Below are 16,962 nucleotides of genomic sequence, written 5' to 3'. Positions count from 1 at the left end.
TTGGTTCCTTATCTGGGATATATGACAAAATGGGATATATGACAGCTACTTTTTAGGGTTTGGGGAAGAATCAACTGTGTAGGTAGCTACATCCATAATAGTTTTGTGATTTGATACTAACAGATAATAAATATAATTGGAAACACTATGGTGGCAGAACCAAAGCCTGCAGTGTTTCCCTGAACAGAAAGCGAATGTTATCTTGGGAAAGCCTTTCGTTTAGGTTACTGGGCATGTCCTTTGCTGACCACGTTGCCCCTTTTTCTGCAAGAAAAAGTTCTTTGCATCATTTCCCCACCCTGAGTGCTATTGAGCCAAATGGAGACTCTTGCTAACATTTAGTCAGTGTGTGAGGAAGACGTTATTTTCCACAGATCTCTGTGATCTGTGTGGTTTGGATCTGCTGAAAGGGTAGGCTCCCCAAAGCCCCATTCATGCATGTGAGCCCGCCCCACCAAGACTGGGGAAGCCAGACTCCATCTGAGCAATGCCCCTGGTTTCTTTTGTCTGGAGCTTCTCTCCAGCTGTAGGCCAAAGTGTCCTTGCTGCCAAGGGGAGCTCCATGCTGGCCACACATCTGAGACATCAAGGAGCTTAAGCATCTCCAGAAGGAATCTGCAATTAATTATATTTTGCAAATTGCTGGAGGACCAGCTCTTCTCAGGCCCTGGATAAGGCTCAGTGTGCGACTTTGGCAGGCTTACCCATCTAAGTCACACATCCATGGGGGGAGTAGAGAACACCAGTGTCGTTTGGAAGCACCTCACTCTTTGCAGGAGAGGAGAGCATCACCAGCCAGGACATTTGTCAGTAGAGTCACACCCTCCTGGGCGCAATCAATTCTATCTTTTAGTCATCCGCAGTATGGAAAGCTTGGCTGCCTATTGAAAGGGATGGAATGAGTGATTTTCTTGTGCTCTGTTGAGCTGGGATGGGCTTCTTACATTTCTGTTACACCACAGAGTAGCATCTTCCATTAATAAATCACAGGCCCTATGCTGCAGGCTGGGAGCTAGAAGTGTGAACTGCACAGGGAGGACTGGCCTTATGGGTAGGTGGGTAGCCACCCAAAAGCATGGTAAAGGGGCTGAAAGTTGGGCTGCCTGGGTTCAAATCCTGGCTGCATCAATTACTTGCTGTGTGACTTCAGGCGAGTAGTTATTAACCCCTCTGAGCTTCAGTTTATCCATTTGTAAAATGAGGGTTATTTTTACCTAAGTCATGGAATGAGCACAAAATGAGATAATCAATATAAAGCACTTAGCTTATTATACATTTCCTATAGGTTGCTTAACGTAATGGGAATGACTCTCAGTCCAAAAATTCAAATATAAAAGTTTTATTATTTACTTTAACTTAAATTCAGTTTGGGGCACCCATCTTGCCATGGTGGAGGGAAAGTTGAATTCAGTTATTGAGTCTTCTCCACCTCAGAGCTGCACAGCCATTTTATGGTCTCGACCATTTTTCCATACTGCACAGCATCCTCACTGCCTTTCAAGTCCAGCAGTTCTGGTGCTTCCAAGGTAGATTGGGCTCATGGGACTCTGGCAAAGCTGGAGCCCCCTGTCCCTGGGACCCAGTGTCTCTTAGTGTACCACCCAGCTATGCCCTCTGAGGTCTTGCCACCTTCCTAGGGCATTGACAAAGTAGCAGGGACCATGAGGCTGCAGACTCTTCCCCTCCCTCAAGGCCTCATAATAAAGAATTTCGCTGTATTCTTTGAAAACTATAACTGGTCCCAGCAGAGCAAGCCCTCCTATTAAATTCACCAGTCTATGTTAACTACATACGAGAAGGGATATTTTGTCTGTGTTGTAATAAAATGAAGCAATTAATAAATCTTTAGGAATTAGAAATCTGTCATTTCTTACATACTGCCCAAGATAACTATGGTTTTATGTGATGTGTGCGATAGAAGGCACAACTTGATTTTATCGGAAAGTTGTATTTTTTCTTTAATTTTTAGACTTATTTAGAAAAATTTAATACCAACAGAAAAGTTGCAAGAACTATACAACAAATACTTGTACACCGCTCACCTGGATTCACGTATTGCTAACATTTTGCCACATGTGCATGCTCTCTCTCTCTCTTGATACATAACTTTTAATGAACCATTTGAAAATAAGTCATAGATATGATGACCTGTCACCCTGAATACTTCAGTATTGCTCACTTTCTTTACTTTTTTCTTTTCTTTCTTTCTTTTTTTTTTTTGGTGGCTGACCAGTACACAGGGATCCAAACCCTTGACCTTGGTGTGGTAACACCACACTCTAACCAACTGAGCTAACTGGCCAGCCCCCACATGCACTTCTTGTTAATAAGGAGACTGTCTTATGAAATGCTAATATAATTATGAAGGTAGATACAATATTATTCTTTACATATAGTCTGTATTCATATTTTGCCAATTGTCCCAATAATGTTCTTTATAACATTTTCTTTTTTCTTTCCAGGACCCAATCCAGGATCACTTGCACTTATGAACACCACTAAAAAAATACTAGATTAGGGGTGAGAAGCACTGAGTTTAAATGACATTCCAACCTCTCAGTGCTCCAGATCCCTCGTTATTGGTAATGAAGATAAATGCACAGCCCTGCCCATCTCCCAAGGTTGTTGCAAGGATCAAGTGAGGTCCTCTCTTCTTTGTGAATAGCAAAGCACTGTGCAAATACGTAGGACTGTTCCACACAATAATTTCCAGCTACTTTCCTAGGGCTTAACTGCAAAAAGTTACTTCTTGAAGGGATGGGAAGGTGTGAGGTAGAGGCAAGAAAATGGTGTCAACAGCTAAACCTGGTGGAGATGACAGCATGACTAATACCCTCACCAAAGTCACTTCAGAGCTTCAGGAGGCTTCATGCTCCTCAGATGACAATTCTTTTATTTAATTGAAAAGGTCTCTTAAAGCTGTAAGAATCTGTTATTCTATTTCTATAGTCTTTTTTTCCCAACAGTTGAGGTGTAAATTTCACACAGTAAAGTGCACTGATCTTAAGCACATATCTTAAATTTTATGGGTTTACACCCATGACAATTCCTCCCAGATCAAGGCACTGAATGTATCACCCTAAAAGGCTTCCTCATGCACCTTCCCACTAACTCTCACCAAACTGCTATTCTGATACATTGTCATATACTTATTTGTCTGTTCTTGAACTTCATGTAAATGGAATCACACAGGATGTGCTTTTTTGGTGTCTGGCTTCTTTCTTTCAACATTGTTGGTTAGATTTATCCATGTTGTTGTGTGTATGGGTAGTTCATCATTTTCTTGATTGCTGTGTAGTGTTTCATTTTGCATAGATCACAATATTTATTTACCCATTTTACTGTTGATGGACACTTGTGTTGTTTCTAGTTTGGGGTTACTATAAATAACAATGCCATTAATACTTTTCTGTATGTCTTGCAGTAGACATAAGAACTCACTGCTGTTAGTTATATGTTAATGCTCCTGGTTTCCTTGTGCTTGAGCCTGAGTCTGTGTGCCACTCCTCACCCCCCTCCAACTCCCAGAGGCTCTGTGAGCTCCTAATATTCTTTTTTTTTAAAGTCTTTATTTGGAAAGAATTTCAAGCTTACAGGAAAGTTCCGTGCACATTTCCCAAGGAAAAGGATATTCTCTCCATAACTAAAGTCCAGTTATTAATGTCAGGAAGTTTAATGTTGATATAATATTTTTATTTAGCATTCTTTTGTGTTTCATTTTATCAACTGATTCGATAATGTCCTTTACAACATTTTTTCCACCTCTAGTACAAGATCCAGTCTACGGGTCAGGCTAGTTGTTGTTTCTCAGTCACCTTTAATGTGGAACATTTTCAGGGGCAGAATAATTACATGGTCTTCAAGTGTCTCCCCACATACTGCTTATTAGTTGGAAGGGGAAAATAGCAACTGTGCAGTGGAGAAATCAGACAATGCCTTGACTGGGTGATCAAAATTAACATTCACAGTGAGAAGTAAATGAACATCATGGACCTCAAAATGTGATACCCCGAGAAGAACACATAACTTACGTAATGTTCTTACTGGGAATACATAACCCTAATCTAGGTGTGAAGGAACATGACACAAACACAAAATGGAGAACAGTTTATTTAATTTTTAAAAAGGCACTTATGAAATTTTAATGTTATAAAAGATAGACTGTGGAAATGTTCCTAGTATTCTTTCATAAATTTTTTGTTGTTGTTGAACCTGGCCAGAGAGGATTTTGTTGTCTTCCTTCATAAAATGCAAATACCATGGGAACAGATTATACCTTGATCCATTATCAGTCACTAGCATCTGAGGACAAATGAGCTTCTCAGATTCCTTCCAATAGGACAGCTAGCTGTGGGAAGAAAAATCTGAAAGAGGTTTCAGTTCTTGATGAGCCCTACTAATTACTCTGCCTCCATCCATAAATATTTATATATAAGGGGTCTTCAAAAAGTTCATGGAGATGAGTATTATGAAAAAACTATGCATGTTCAAAAAAAAAAATTTTGCACCAAAATCAACTCGTTCTGACTTGTTATAACATGTCTAACAGGATCTAGTTTGAGGCACTAAAAAGGATAAGACATCAGTTTGAAAAGGGCCCTTATCAGAGCAGCATGAATTCTGCTAAAGTTGAAGCAAGAACAAACATCAAATTTATGGTGAAGCCTGGGTGGAAGAATGGTGAAATCACTGATGTTTTACAAAAAGTTTATGTGGGGCCAGCCCGTGGCTCACTCGGGAAAGTGTGGTGCTGATAACACCAAGGCCTTGGGTTCGGATCCCATATAGGGATGGCCGGTTAGCTCACTGGGTGAGCGTGGTGCTGACCACACCAAGCCAAGGGTTAACATCCCCTTACCGGTCATCTTTAAAAAAAAAAAAGTTTATGTGGATAATTCCCCAAAGAAATCAGCAGTTTACAAGTGGATAACTTGTTTTAAGAAGGAACGAGACAATGTTGAAGATGAAGCCCACAGCAGCAGACCATCCAAATTACTTTGCAAGGAAAAAATTAATCTTGTTCATGCCCTAATTGAAGAGGACCAATGACTAACAGCAGAAACAATAGTCAACACCATAAACATCTCAACTGGTTCAGCTTACACAATTTTGACTGAAAAAGTTGAGCAAACTTTCCACTTGATGCGTGCCAAAACTGTTGTGCCCAGATCAGCTGCAGACAAGTGCAGAGCTTTCTATTGAAATTTTAAATACATGGGATCAAGATCCTGAAGCATTTCTTTGAAGAACTGAAACAGGAGATGAAACATGGCTTTACCGGTATGATCCTGAAGACAAAGCACAATCAAAGCCATGGCTACCAAGAGGCAGAAGTGGTCCAGTCAAAATAAAAGCAGACTGGTGAAGAGCAAAGGTCATGGCAACAGTTTTTTAGGATGCTCAAGGCATTTTGCTTATTGACTTTCTGGAGGTGCCAAAGAATGATAATATCTGCTTATTATGAGAGTGTCTTGAGAAAGTCAACCCAAGCTTTCACAGAAAAATGCCCTGCAAAGCTTCACCAGAGAGACTTTCTCCACCATGACAATGTTCCTGCTCATTCCTCTCATCAAACAAGGGCAATTTTGTGAAAGTTTCAATGGGAAATCATCAGGCATTCTCCTTACAGTACTGATTTGGATACTCCTGACTGCTCCTTGTTTTCTAACCTTAAAAAATCTTTAAAGGGGGGCCGAGCCTGTGGCGCACTCGGGAGAGTGCGGTGCTGGGAGCGCAGCAACGCTCCCGCTGCGGGTTCGGATCCTATATAGGAATGGCCGGTGCACTCACTGGCTGAGTGCTGGTCATGAAAAAGACAAAAAAAAAAAATCTTTAAAGGGCACCCATTTTTCTTTAGTTAATAATGTAAAAAAGACTGCATTGACATGGTTAAATTCTTAGGACCCTCAGTTCTTTAGAGATGGACTAAACAGCTGATATCATCACTTGCAAAAGTGTCTTGAACTTCATGGAGCTTATGTTGAAAAATAAAGTCCATTTTTTTTTGTTTTTATCTTTTAATTCCATTTTCCATGAACATTTGAAGTTCCCTTGTACAGATAAAATCAGATCAAAATCAGTATTCGAGCTGTGTCAAACTAAAAAAAAAAAATGCATAAAAGGATTTCCTCAGGGAAAACGTGTGTATTTGGGGATTGGGAAGTGTAGAAAATATGGGAGCTGATGGGAAGCTTTGAAAATAAATTTGCTGATAGAAACAGCTTTACTGCCCCCTAGGTCTGCATTAGCTCATAGTATGAGCCATGATTAGCTGTATCTAGAGTTACTCTGATTGAGAGTGCGGAACAGGGGTAAGTTGGTTCTGAGAGATGGGAGTGTATATTTGTTAGGGTATAGCTACTGGTAAAGTCCTGAAATAAAAGTAGTACAAACAAGATGATGTATTCCTTTCAGATGGAATAGGCAAGTACTCCTCAGTGTTGGGGGCCCAGCTCCTTCTGCCTTATTCTGTGACTTTAGAGGGCCACATGGTCCAAGGTGGCTCACTATTGCCTCCACACTTCAACTAGCAAGAAGGAAAGTGAAAGGAAGAACACATCCTTTCCCTTTAGGGACACCACCTAGAAATTTCACATATTACTTCTGCTCACTTCCCATTGGCCAGATGTTTTAGTCCGTTTGTGTTGCTATAACAGAAATACCTGAGACTGGGTAATTTATAAGGAAAAGAGGTTTATTTGGCTTATGATTCTGGGACAGCTGCATCTGGCACAGGCCTCAGACTGTTTCTACTAATGGTGGAAAGTGTCAGACAGCCAGCGGGTACAAGCAGATCACATGGTGACAGGAAGCAAGAGAGAGAAAGAAGGTGCCAGGGTCTTTTTAAGCAACGAGCTCTCGTGGGAACTAATCCAGCAAGAACTCACTCATTAATCCCCCCTTCCCCAGGGAGAGCATGAATCCATTCATGAGGGATCTGCCCCCATGACTCAATCAGTTTCCAACACTGCCACATTGTGGATCAAATTTCCACATGAGTTTTGGAGGGGACAACACATCCAAACTCCATTATTGTGCCCCTGGCCCCCCAAAACTCATGTTTCTCTCACATACAAAATACAATCATTCCATCCCAACAGTCCCAAAAGTCTTAGCTTGTTCCAGAACCAACTTAAAAGTCCAAAGTCCGAAGTCTCATCTGAGACCAAAAGCAAAAGTCCTTCCAGCTGTGAACCTGCAAAAACCAAAACCAAATTTATCTACTGCCAAGATACAATGGTGGAACAGGCATTGTGTATACATTCCTATTCCAAAAAGGAGGAATAGGCCAGAAGAAAGGAAAAACAGGTCCCAAACAAGTCCAAAACCCAGCAGGACAGACATTGTCTTAAAGCTCCTAAATAATGTTCTTTGACTCCAAGTCCTGCAACCTGGGCACAACTGGGCCCCCAAAGCCTCAGGCAACCTCGCTTCCACAGTTCTACCAGGTGCAGCCCAATGGGCAGCGCTGGTGCCTGTAGCTTTTCCAGGCCTGCGTTGCACGTTACCAGTGGCCCTGAAGTTCTGGGGTCCTGGCGGCAGCCCTGCTACATTGGCTGTACTAGACATTTTCCTGGTGGGGGCTCTCTGTGGGGGCTCTGACCCCACTTTCCTGCTCGGCATTTCTCTAGTAGATGTCCTTGGCAGTGGCTCCGCCCCTGTGGCAGGTCTCTGCCTGGGTCCCCAGGCTTTTCCATACAGCCTCTGGAATCTGGGTGGAGGCTGCCATGCCTCCACTACTCTCACGTCCTACCGGCCTGCAGACTTAACACAACGTGGGCACCACTGAGGTTTCAGGCTTCTACTCTTCATGGCTGCTGTGTGAAGCACACTTTGGGCCACTCCAGCCAGAGCAGCTGGAATGCAGGGAGCAGGATCCCGAGGGCAGCTGCACCCCAGGTCTGTCCTCTGGGACAACTCAGTCCTTCTAGGCCTCAGGGTCTGTGATGGGTGGGGCACCCTTCCAGACTTCTCAAATGCCTTTAGGGCATTTTTTCCATTGTCCTGGTTCTTAGCATCTGGCTGCCTCACATCAAGATAATGTCTTTAGCAAACAGTTTATCTGTTTCACCCTTGCATTTTTCTCCTGCTCTCCACTTCTTTACTGCATGGCAGGGCTACACATTTTCCAAACCTTTACGCTCTGCTTCCCTTTTAAATTCTGGCTTTACATCATGCCTTTGCTGCCATAACTCAGCATAGGCTGTTAGAAGTAGCCATGCAATGTTCTTAATGCTTTGCTGCTTAGAAATTTCTTTGGCCAAATGCTCTGGTTCACAACTCTTAAGTTCCAACTTCCACAAAGTCCAAGGGCATGGACACAATGCAGCCAGGTTCCTTGCTATGGTGTAGCAAGGGTTATCTTTTGTCCAATTCCCAATAAGTTCCTCATTTCTATCTGAGACCTCATCATCTGTGTGGCCTTTACTGTCCACATTTCTATCAGAATTCTGCTCACCACCACATAAGTCTCTAAGACATTCCAAACTTTCCCTCATCTTTTTCTCTTCTAAGTCCTCCAAACTCCTCCAACCTTTGCCCATTACCCAGTTCCAAAGCTTCATCCACATTTTCAGGTATCTGTATAGCAACACCCCACTCCTTGGTACCAATTTTCTGTTTTAGTCCGTTTGTGTTGCTATAACAGAAATACCTGAGACTGAGTAATTTATAAAGAAGAGAGGTTTATTTGGCTTACGATTCTGGGACAGCTGCATCTGGCATGGGCCTAAGCCTGCTTCTACTCATGGCAGAAAGTGGCAGGGAGCCGGCGGGTACAAGCATATCACATGGTGAGAGGAAGCAGAGAGAGAGAGAGAGAGAGAAGGTGCCAGGGTCCTATAAACAACCAGCTCTCGGGGGAACTAATAGAGTAAGAACTCACTCATTATTCCCCCCACCTAGGGAGAGCATTAATTCATTCATGAGGCATCTGCCTCCACAACTCAATCAGTTTCCAGCACTGCCACACTGGAGATTGAAATTCCACATGAGTTTTGGAGGGGACAACACATCCAAACTCCATCACCAGAACTCAGTGACATTGTCACACTTAGATTCAGAGGATGCTGAAAATTTTGTCTTTATTCTGGCAGCCATGTGCTCAGCTGTAAATGCTATTATTGGGAGGAAGAGAAGAAGAAATATTTGGGGCAAGTAAAAGTCTCCAAAGCAGAGAATAAGAGGGAAGGGTCCATGGACAGAGGAACAAAATCTGGGAAACTGAGGCATGTGGGGGTAGGTTAATAGAACACAAGATGAAGGAGGGAGCCACCAAAGACTAAGATCATTAATTCTACCATTTTGCCTCAGGCAACCTGGATAATTCCATTTGCAGTCTCAGGAATAGAGGATAATGTCCACATACATATTTTTCGTGGAGGAATTTATCATATTTCTCTTTCCATCTTTGGGGTATTGTAAAAGTTCACACAATTATAGCTTATCACAGAACAGTGCCCCCACCCAAAAAAAAGGTAAAAAAGAAAAGAAACCTAACATGTAAAATGCACACTATTAAGGATCAACATTAAAATTAATTCAGATTCTGAGAGTGATGTCTACAAGATGTGAAATAGGAGTTTTTTGTTCACATTCCCACACAGAAATACTGATTTTGACAACCACCATGAATGTAAGTACCCATGTGGGAGACTGGAAGTCCAGCAGAGGTCCCAGCACCCTACTGGGGCAAAAAAATTGAGAATAAAAAACTGAGAATAGATACATTGAAAATGGTAAGAAGAACAGTTTCTATTCCTTTGTCAAGTTTCTCATTCAGCTCCTGAATCATTTTCCAGACAACATTTAATCTTCTATTTGTATTTTCTTGTGATTCCCTGAACATCCTTAAGAGAGTTATTCTGAATTCTCTGTCAGACACTTAATAGATCTGCTATTCTTCTGCATCATTGCTGGCGCTTTGTTTCATTTAGTGGAGACATATTTTTCTGTTCTTTCTTGATCTTTGTGTCTCTACATTGATGTCTAGGCATTTGAGGAGACTGCTATTTGCTGCTGATTCTCTGGGGAAGACTTTTTGTGCGGATTGTTAACCACTTTTGGGTCTGGACTGTATGGAAATTTTGGCCTGGAATGGAGTGTTTCCTGCAGATTGAGCCCCCTGAAGTTCTATTGCCCTGAGTGATTTCCACTGAGACCAGCTACCCATGCTGCACCCAATGTTCTCCTGGTGGGTCAGCTTCCCCCCTGCACTCCAACCACTTTTCGTGGGACAGGCTATGTATGTGTCCCTCATGATAACTAGCCAGCCTCTGGGTGGCTCTTTTCTCTCCAGTCAGTTGTGGCTCCTTGCTCCTATGTGAGCATGAAAGAAATCCTGCCAGTAGTCTTTATGGCCTGTGGGCTGTCATGGTGCACTCTGAAGCCCTTCTCTCCCCTGCAGACACCCAGCAGGTTTATTCAAGGGGTGCTGCAGCTTTTTCTGGCTTCAGTCTGTGTGTAACAACTACTTTCTGCCTCTGTACCAGGCTGACTTGGAGCAATGACTGCCATTCCTACACCCTCTCACAGTTGCCTCTCATGCCTTCACAAACTCTGTGGGTCTCCTCCTCTTCCCCCAGCTCCAGTGGTTCTGTGTCACCTCTCCCACAGGGTGACAGAGATGCAAAGGATTACTCAAAGCCCATTTCTCCCAAGCAGTGAGAAGCCCCAAAGGGGTTAATTTCCACAAATCCTCAGGAGAGCAGCATTCCTTGGAAAATTAACACCAAACTCCAGTTTTCTCTCAGTATATATTCTCCAGGCCAGAAAGTTACAGAAAAGGAACATAGGTGGTTACAAAAGAACAGTAAGATAATTGTCATGGCAACAATCATTAGGTTTAGCTGCACCAAGGACATCTGCCCTTGGAGCCAGCAATTTTGCTGTGTTACAATTCTTTATCTACAACAGAGACTTTAGCCTGGGGAAAGTTTCCTGTCTTTCGCAAGCTTAACATTTCTATGTGTAATTTTAAAAAGTTAAGCTATACCTGAAATTACAGGGCCTTGGAAGCTAGGCCCTGTGAAATACATTTGCTTTATTAATGTTAGTACACTCCACAGTTCTGGGCTGGAGTCTTTACTTTCTAATAGTTGTAAATTGGTTACTTGTGGGAGGATGAGATGCTGGGAATTATCTATTCTGCCGTCTTGATAATGCTACTCCCAGAAGAACAGTTTTATTTTATCTGTATCACCTCTCCCCCAAGGTGGCACAGCTCAGTGGCAAGAAAGACTCCTCTCAGTTGTGATTTTTCCTATGGGGGAAATTGAGAGTGTAGGGAGTACCTGTCTTCCCCAGCAATAGCAGGATGCTGCCTAAGAGACCCATTTCTTTCTTGCCCCACCCAGATCACTGAGGGGATTGGCACAACTGAATAATCTTGGGGCATCTAGGATCAATGTAAAGGGACAGGGGCTCATAGTAATTGGGGTGCATAACTCAACAAAGGACTGTGGTTTCTGTTAATCACCTCACAAACTCCATCAAGAGGCCTACCCATTAACCTCATAGGAAACATCACCTGTAGACCTCCCCAATAGCTCCTTCCCTGTAGCCAGCATCCTGCAAATACCCTTGCAGATGGTGTGAGTCTCTACAGATTGTGCATGAGCACAAACAGCCATCTCAACTCTGTGGGACTGGGAGAAGGTGCTTAAACTTGAACACTTCAGGGCACTGTCTTAGGGAAAATAAATGAGAAGTTCATAGCACCCGGCCTGACTTTGTGGAATGGAGAGAAGGCATATAATCCTCAGACTTCCTCCCAAAAGAGGAAAGAAGTGGACGTATCCATAGAAAATGGCTGAGAGTTCCCCAGAATCCCTAGCTGGGCTAACTGGTGAAGATCTTTCTCTTACAAAACCAGTCAGTAAAAATTGGAGGAGGTGACTGCTTCTTCAAATGCAAAGAAAGTAACACAAGACTTCAAGGGACATGAAAAATCAAGAAAATGTGACACCACCAAAGGAACACACTAATTTTTCAGTAATCAATCCCAAAGAAATGGAGATCAATAAATTACCTGTCAAAGAATAAAAATCATTGTTTTAAGGAAGCTCAGCAAGCTACAAGAGAGTACAGATGAACAACTCAATGATATCAGAAAAACAATACATGAACAAAATGAGAAGTTTAACAAAGAAATAGAAATCATTAAAAGAAACCAAACATAAATTCTGGAGCTGAAGAATACAATAAATGAAATTTAAAAAATTCAATAGAGAGCTTCAACAGCAAACTTGATCAGTCAGAAGAAAGAATCCATGAACTTGAAGTTAGATCATTTGAAATTATCTAGTCAGAAGAGAAAAAAGGAAAAAGAGTAAAGACTACCTATGGAATTTATGAGATACTATTAAGTGAACCAATGTACACATTATGGGATTACCAAAAGGAGGAGAGAGAGAAAGGATGAAAGCTTAATTAAAGGAATAATGGCTGAAAACTTCCCAAATCTTGGGAGGGATATGGACATCCAGGTTCTTGAAGCTCAAAGATCCCAAACAGAATCAACCCAAAGAAGATTATACTAAGACACATTATAATCAAATTATCAAAAGTCAAAGATAAGGAGAATTTTGAAAGCAGCAAGAGAAAAGTGACTTATCACAAATAAGAGAACCTTCATAAAGCTATCAGGAGATTTCTCAGCAGAAACCTGCCAGACCAGGATAGAATGGGACAATATATTCAAAGTGCTGGGGAAAAAATGCAAATACTATTTCTCTTCAGAAATGAAGGAGAAATAAAGACTTTAATAAACAAACAAAAGCTGAGGGAGTTCATTACTCCATACCCAATATTACAAGAAATACTAAAGGGAGTTCTTCAAGCTGAAATGAAAGATGCTAATTAGTAACATGGAAATTTATAAAAGTATAAAACTAATTGGTAAGGGTAAGTATATAGACAAATTTAGAATACTCTAATGCTGTAATGGTGATGTATAAACCACTTTTAACTCTAGGATAAAAGTTAGACAAAATTATTAAAAATAACTACAATAATTTGTAAATGAATACACAATATGAAAAGATGTAAATTGTGACATTATAACATAAAATATGTGGGACAGAGAAGTAGAAGGGTAGAGTTTTTGTACATGAGTAAAGTTGTTATCAGCTTAAAATAACCTGTTATATCTATAAGATGTTTTATATAAGCCTCATAGTAACCACACACACATAAAACCTCTAGTAGATACACAAAAGATAAAGACAAGGAAATCAAAACATACCACTACAAAAAATTATCAAATCACAAAGGAAAATAGCAAAAAAGGAAGAAAGGAATAATAGAAACACTAAACTGTCAGAAAATAATTAACAAAATGGCAATAAGTTCTTACCTATCAATAATTACTTTAATTCTAAATGTATTAAATTCTCCAGTCAAAAGACATAGAGTGGCTGAACGGATAAGAAATCAAGTGCCAACAATATGCTGCCTACAAGGGATTCACTTTAGCTTTAAGGACACACATAGGCTAAAAGTGAAGGTATGAGAAAAGATATTCTGTGTAAATGGTAACAAAAAGAAAGCAGGGATGGCTATACTTATATCAGACAAAATAGACTGCAAGTCAAAAACTCTCCTAAGAGACAAAGAAGATCATTGTATAATGATAAATGGGAAAATTCTTCAAGAGGATATAACCATTGTAAGCATATATGCACCCATCTTGGAGCACCTAAATATATAAAGCAAATATTAACAAAACTGAAGGGAAAAATAGACAGAAATACAATAATAGTAGAAGACTTTAGAACCTCACTTTCAACAATGGATAGATCATCGAGACAGGAAATCAATAAGAAAACAGTAGACTTGAATAACACTATAGAACCAAAAATCCTAATAGACATATCCAAAACATTCCATTCAACAGCAGCAGAATACACATTCTTCTCAAGAGCACACAGAACATTCTCCAGGATAAATCACATATTCGGCCACAAAACAAGTCTTAACAAATTTAAGAAGAATAAAGTCATATCGAGTATCTTTTTCTGGCCACAATGATTTGAAACTAGAAATCAGTAACAGGAAGAAAATTTGAAAATTAACGAACATGTATAAACTAAATGATATAATCCTGAACAATCAATGGTTCAAAGAAGAAATCAAAAAATATTTTGAGACAAGAAAATGGAAGCACAATACACTAAAACTTATAGGATACAGCAAAAGCAGTTTGAAGAGTGAAGTTTATAACAATAAATGCCTACGTCAAGAAAAAAGAAAGATCTCAAATAAACACCTTAATTTTATACCTCTAGGAACTATGGAAAAAGAACAAACCAAGCCCAAAGTTAGCATAACTTTGGAAAATAATAAGGAAATAATAAAGATTAGAGCAGAAATAACTAAAATAGAGACTAGAAAAATTTTAAAAAGATCAAAAAACTAAAAGTTTTAAAAAAATATAAACAAAATGACAAGCCTTTACTAAACTAACAACAAAAAAGAGAAAAACACATAAAATTATAAATGAAAGAGGAAACATTACAACTGATACAATCACAGTAAACCAATTGGATAACCTAGAAGAAATGGATAAATTCCTAGAAAAATACAACCTACCCAGAGTGAATCATGAAGAAATAGAAAATCGAAATAGACCAATAAAGAGTAAGGAGATTAAATCAGTAATCAAAAACTCCCCAACAAAGAAAAGTCCAGGACCAGATGGCTGGGGAATTCTACCTTACATTTAAAGAAGAGTTAACACAAAACTCACATCTAAAAACTTGAAGAGGAGGAAATACTTCCAAACTCATTTTATGAGGCCGGCATCACCCTGATACCAAAGCCAGACAAGGACACCACAAGAAAAGAAAATTACAGACCAATTGATGGAGTTTGGATATGTTGTTCCCTCCAAAACTCATGTGGAAATTTGATCCCCAAGGTGGCAGTGTTGGAAACTGATTGAGTCATGGGGGCGGATGCCTCATGAATGGATTAATCCTCTCCCTAGGTGGGGGGAATAATGACTGAGTTCTCACTCTATTAGTTCCCCCGAGAGCTGGTTGCTTACAGGACCCTGGCACCTCCTCTTTTGCTCTCTTGCTTCCTCTTGCCATGTGATCTGCTTGTACCCGCTGGCTGCCTACCACTTTCCGCCATGAGTAGAAGCAGCCTGAGGCCCATGCCAGGTGCAGCTGTCCCAGAATTGTAAGCCAAATAAACCTCTCTTTTTTATAAATTACTCAGTCTCAGGTATTTCTGTTATAGCAACGCAAAATGGACTAATACACCAATATTCCTGATAAATGTAGATGCAAAAATTCTCAACAAAATACTAGCAAACCGAATTCAACAGCACATTAAAAGAATCACACAGCATGATCAAGTGGAATTTATCCCTGGGATGTAAGAATGTTTCAACATATGCAAATCAATAAATGTAATACAAACCACAATAACAGAATGAAGGATAAATATATGATCATCTCAACAGATGCAGGAAAAAGCATTTGACAAAATTCAGCTCCCTTTTATGATAAAAACTTAACAAATTAGGTATAGAAGGAATGTACTTCCATTGACTGATGTGTGTGATAACCCCTCAACTTCTATTAGCCGTGCCTGCAGAGTCCACCTTCTGACCTCAGGCATTACTCTTCTGAGTCCTCACAGTGGCACAGAAGAATTAAAATGCCTCTAAGGCTAATGTTGAAAAATCCCAAAGTTAAGTGGCTGCCAATGTCAAAGTCCAAGAAGCCAAGAGTCATCGTCTGCTGACATTGAAGGGACAGAACAACAGGAGTCCAGTGTAACACGTGTGTTTTTATAGATGAAGAAATAGACTAAGTGAGTCACCTGAGGTTACACAGCTGGTTAATGTCATCATCTAGACTTGGACCCAGGTTTCCTAACTTCTAGTCCAGAGTCATTTCTGTTCCTTACATTTTCCAGTTCTGAGTCCTCTGGGTCCTCGCTATTCACGGCATGATCCACCGCCCAGTAGCATTGGCCTTGCCTGGGAGCTTGTTAGAAATGCAGACTCTCAGGCCCACCTCAGACCCACTGAATCAGTGCCATGTGCCTGTTGAAGTTTGAGAAGCACTGGCTTAAGGTTCAGTATTGTTTTTAAGGTGAATTTCCATGTGCTCCTTCTAGCCACAGATGCTGGGACCTTCAGTGGACAAAATTAGATGACTGAGGAAGTGCCTATTGATGAATAACTAGACAGTGCTCAGTGTTTCAGAACAGTTCCTAAATATTATTTCAAGTTGTGAGAAACGTGAGACAGTGCAGATGCTGACAGATACTGAAGTCAGCTTGCAAAATCCTCATAAGAGCAAACCAGTTACCATCAACCAGAACCCACTGGCCAATGAGGATGAATGGTGTGCAGCTACAATTGACAGGGGAGCTTGGCTTGGTGAGTAGGGATGGATGGCAAAATAAGCTTTTATTTTTAAAATTCCTGGGCTTTCTCAGCCTCCCTTGCTACCAGGAGGTGCAGAACAAGGAAAAGGAATCCTCTGACCAGCTTAGGTCTCTTTGTTTATGGTTTGGTGCCTAACACAAGATGTTTGATTTGGGGGCAGGAGGCAGGCTAGATGACTTACCAAACAAGCCTTCGGTTGTGAGTAGAGTTGAGCCCTTTGGGGTACCTAGTCTCCCATTTTGTTTTTCCCCTTCTCCATAGCATTCCCTGCCTCAGAAACCTACCCTTCCACTCCTCCTATCAAAACCTACTAGGAAAAGGGTCCAATGTCAACTCTTCACACCTTTGTGAGAGTTTAAATCAGCTCACTCTTTGCACACTGCTAATGCTATTTGCTGGATATGGTTACTTAAGAACATACCTACTCCTTCAGAAATAGAATCACCTCTATATATTTCTGAGCATCCATTTTGCACCAGTGTATAAGGCACATTCTCCTTTAATCCTCACAACAGTCCTATGAGGTAGGCTTTGTTATCTCCATTTAGCAGAGAAGA

This window comes from Cynocephalus volans, chromosome X, assembly GCF_027409185.1.
Source record: "Cynocephalus volans isolate mCynVol1 chromosome X, mCynVol1.pri, whole genome shotgun sequence".
NCBI lineage: Eukaryota > Metazoa > Chordata > Mammalia > Dermoptera > Cynocephalidae > Cynocephalus > Cynocephalus volans.
The sequence above is the reverse complement of the archived record's forward strand: the minus strand, read 5'-3'. Positions refer to the sequence as shown.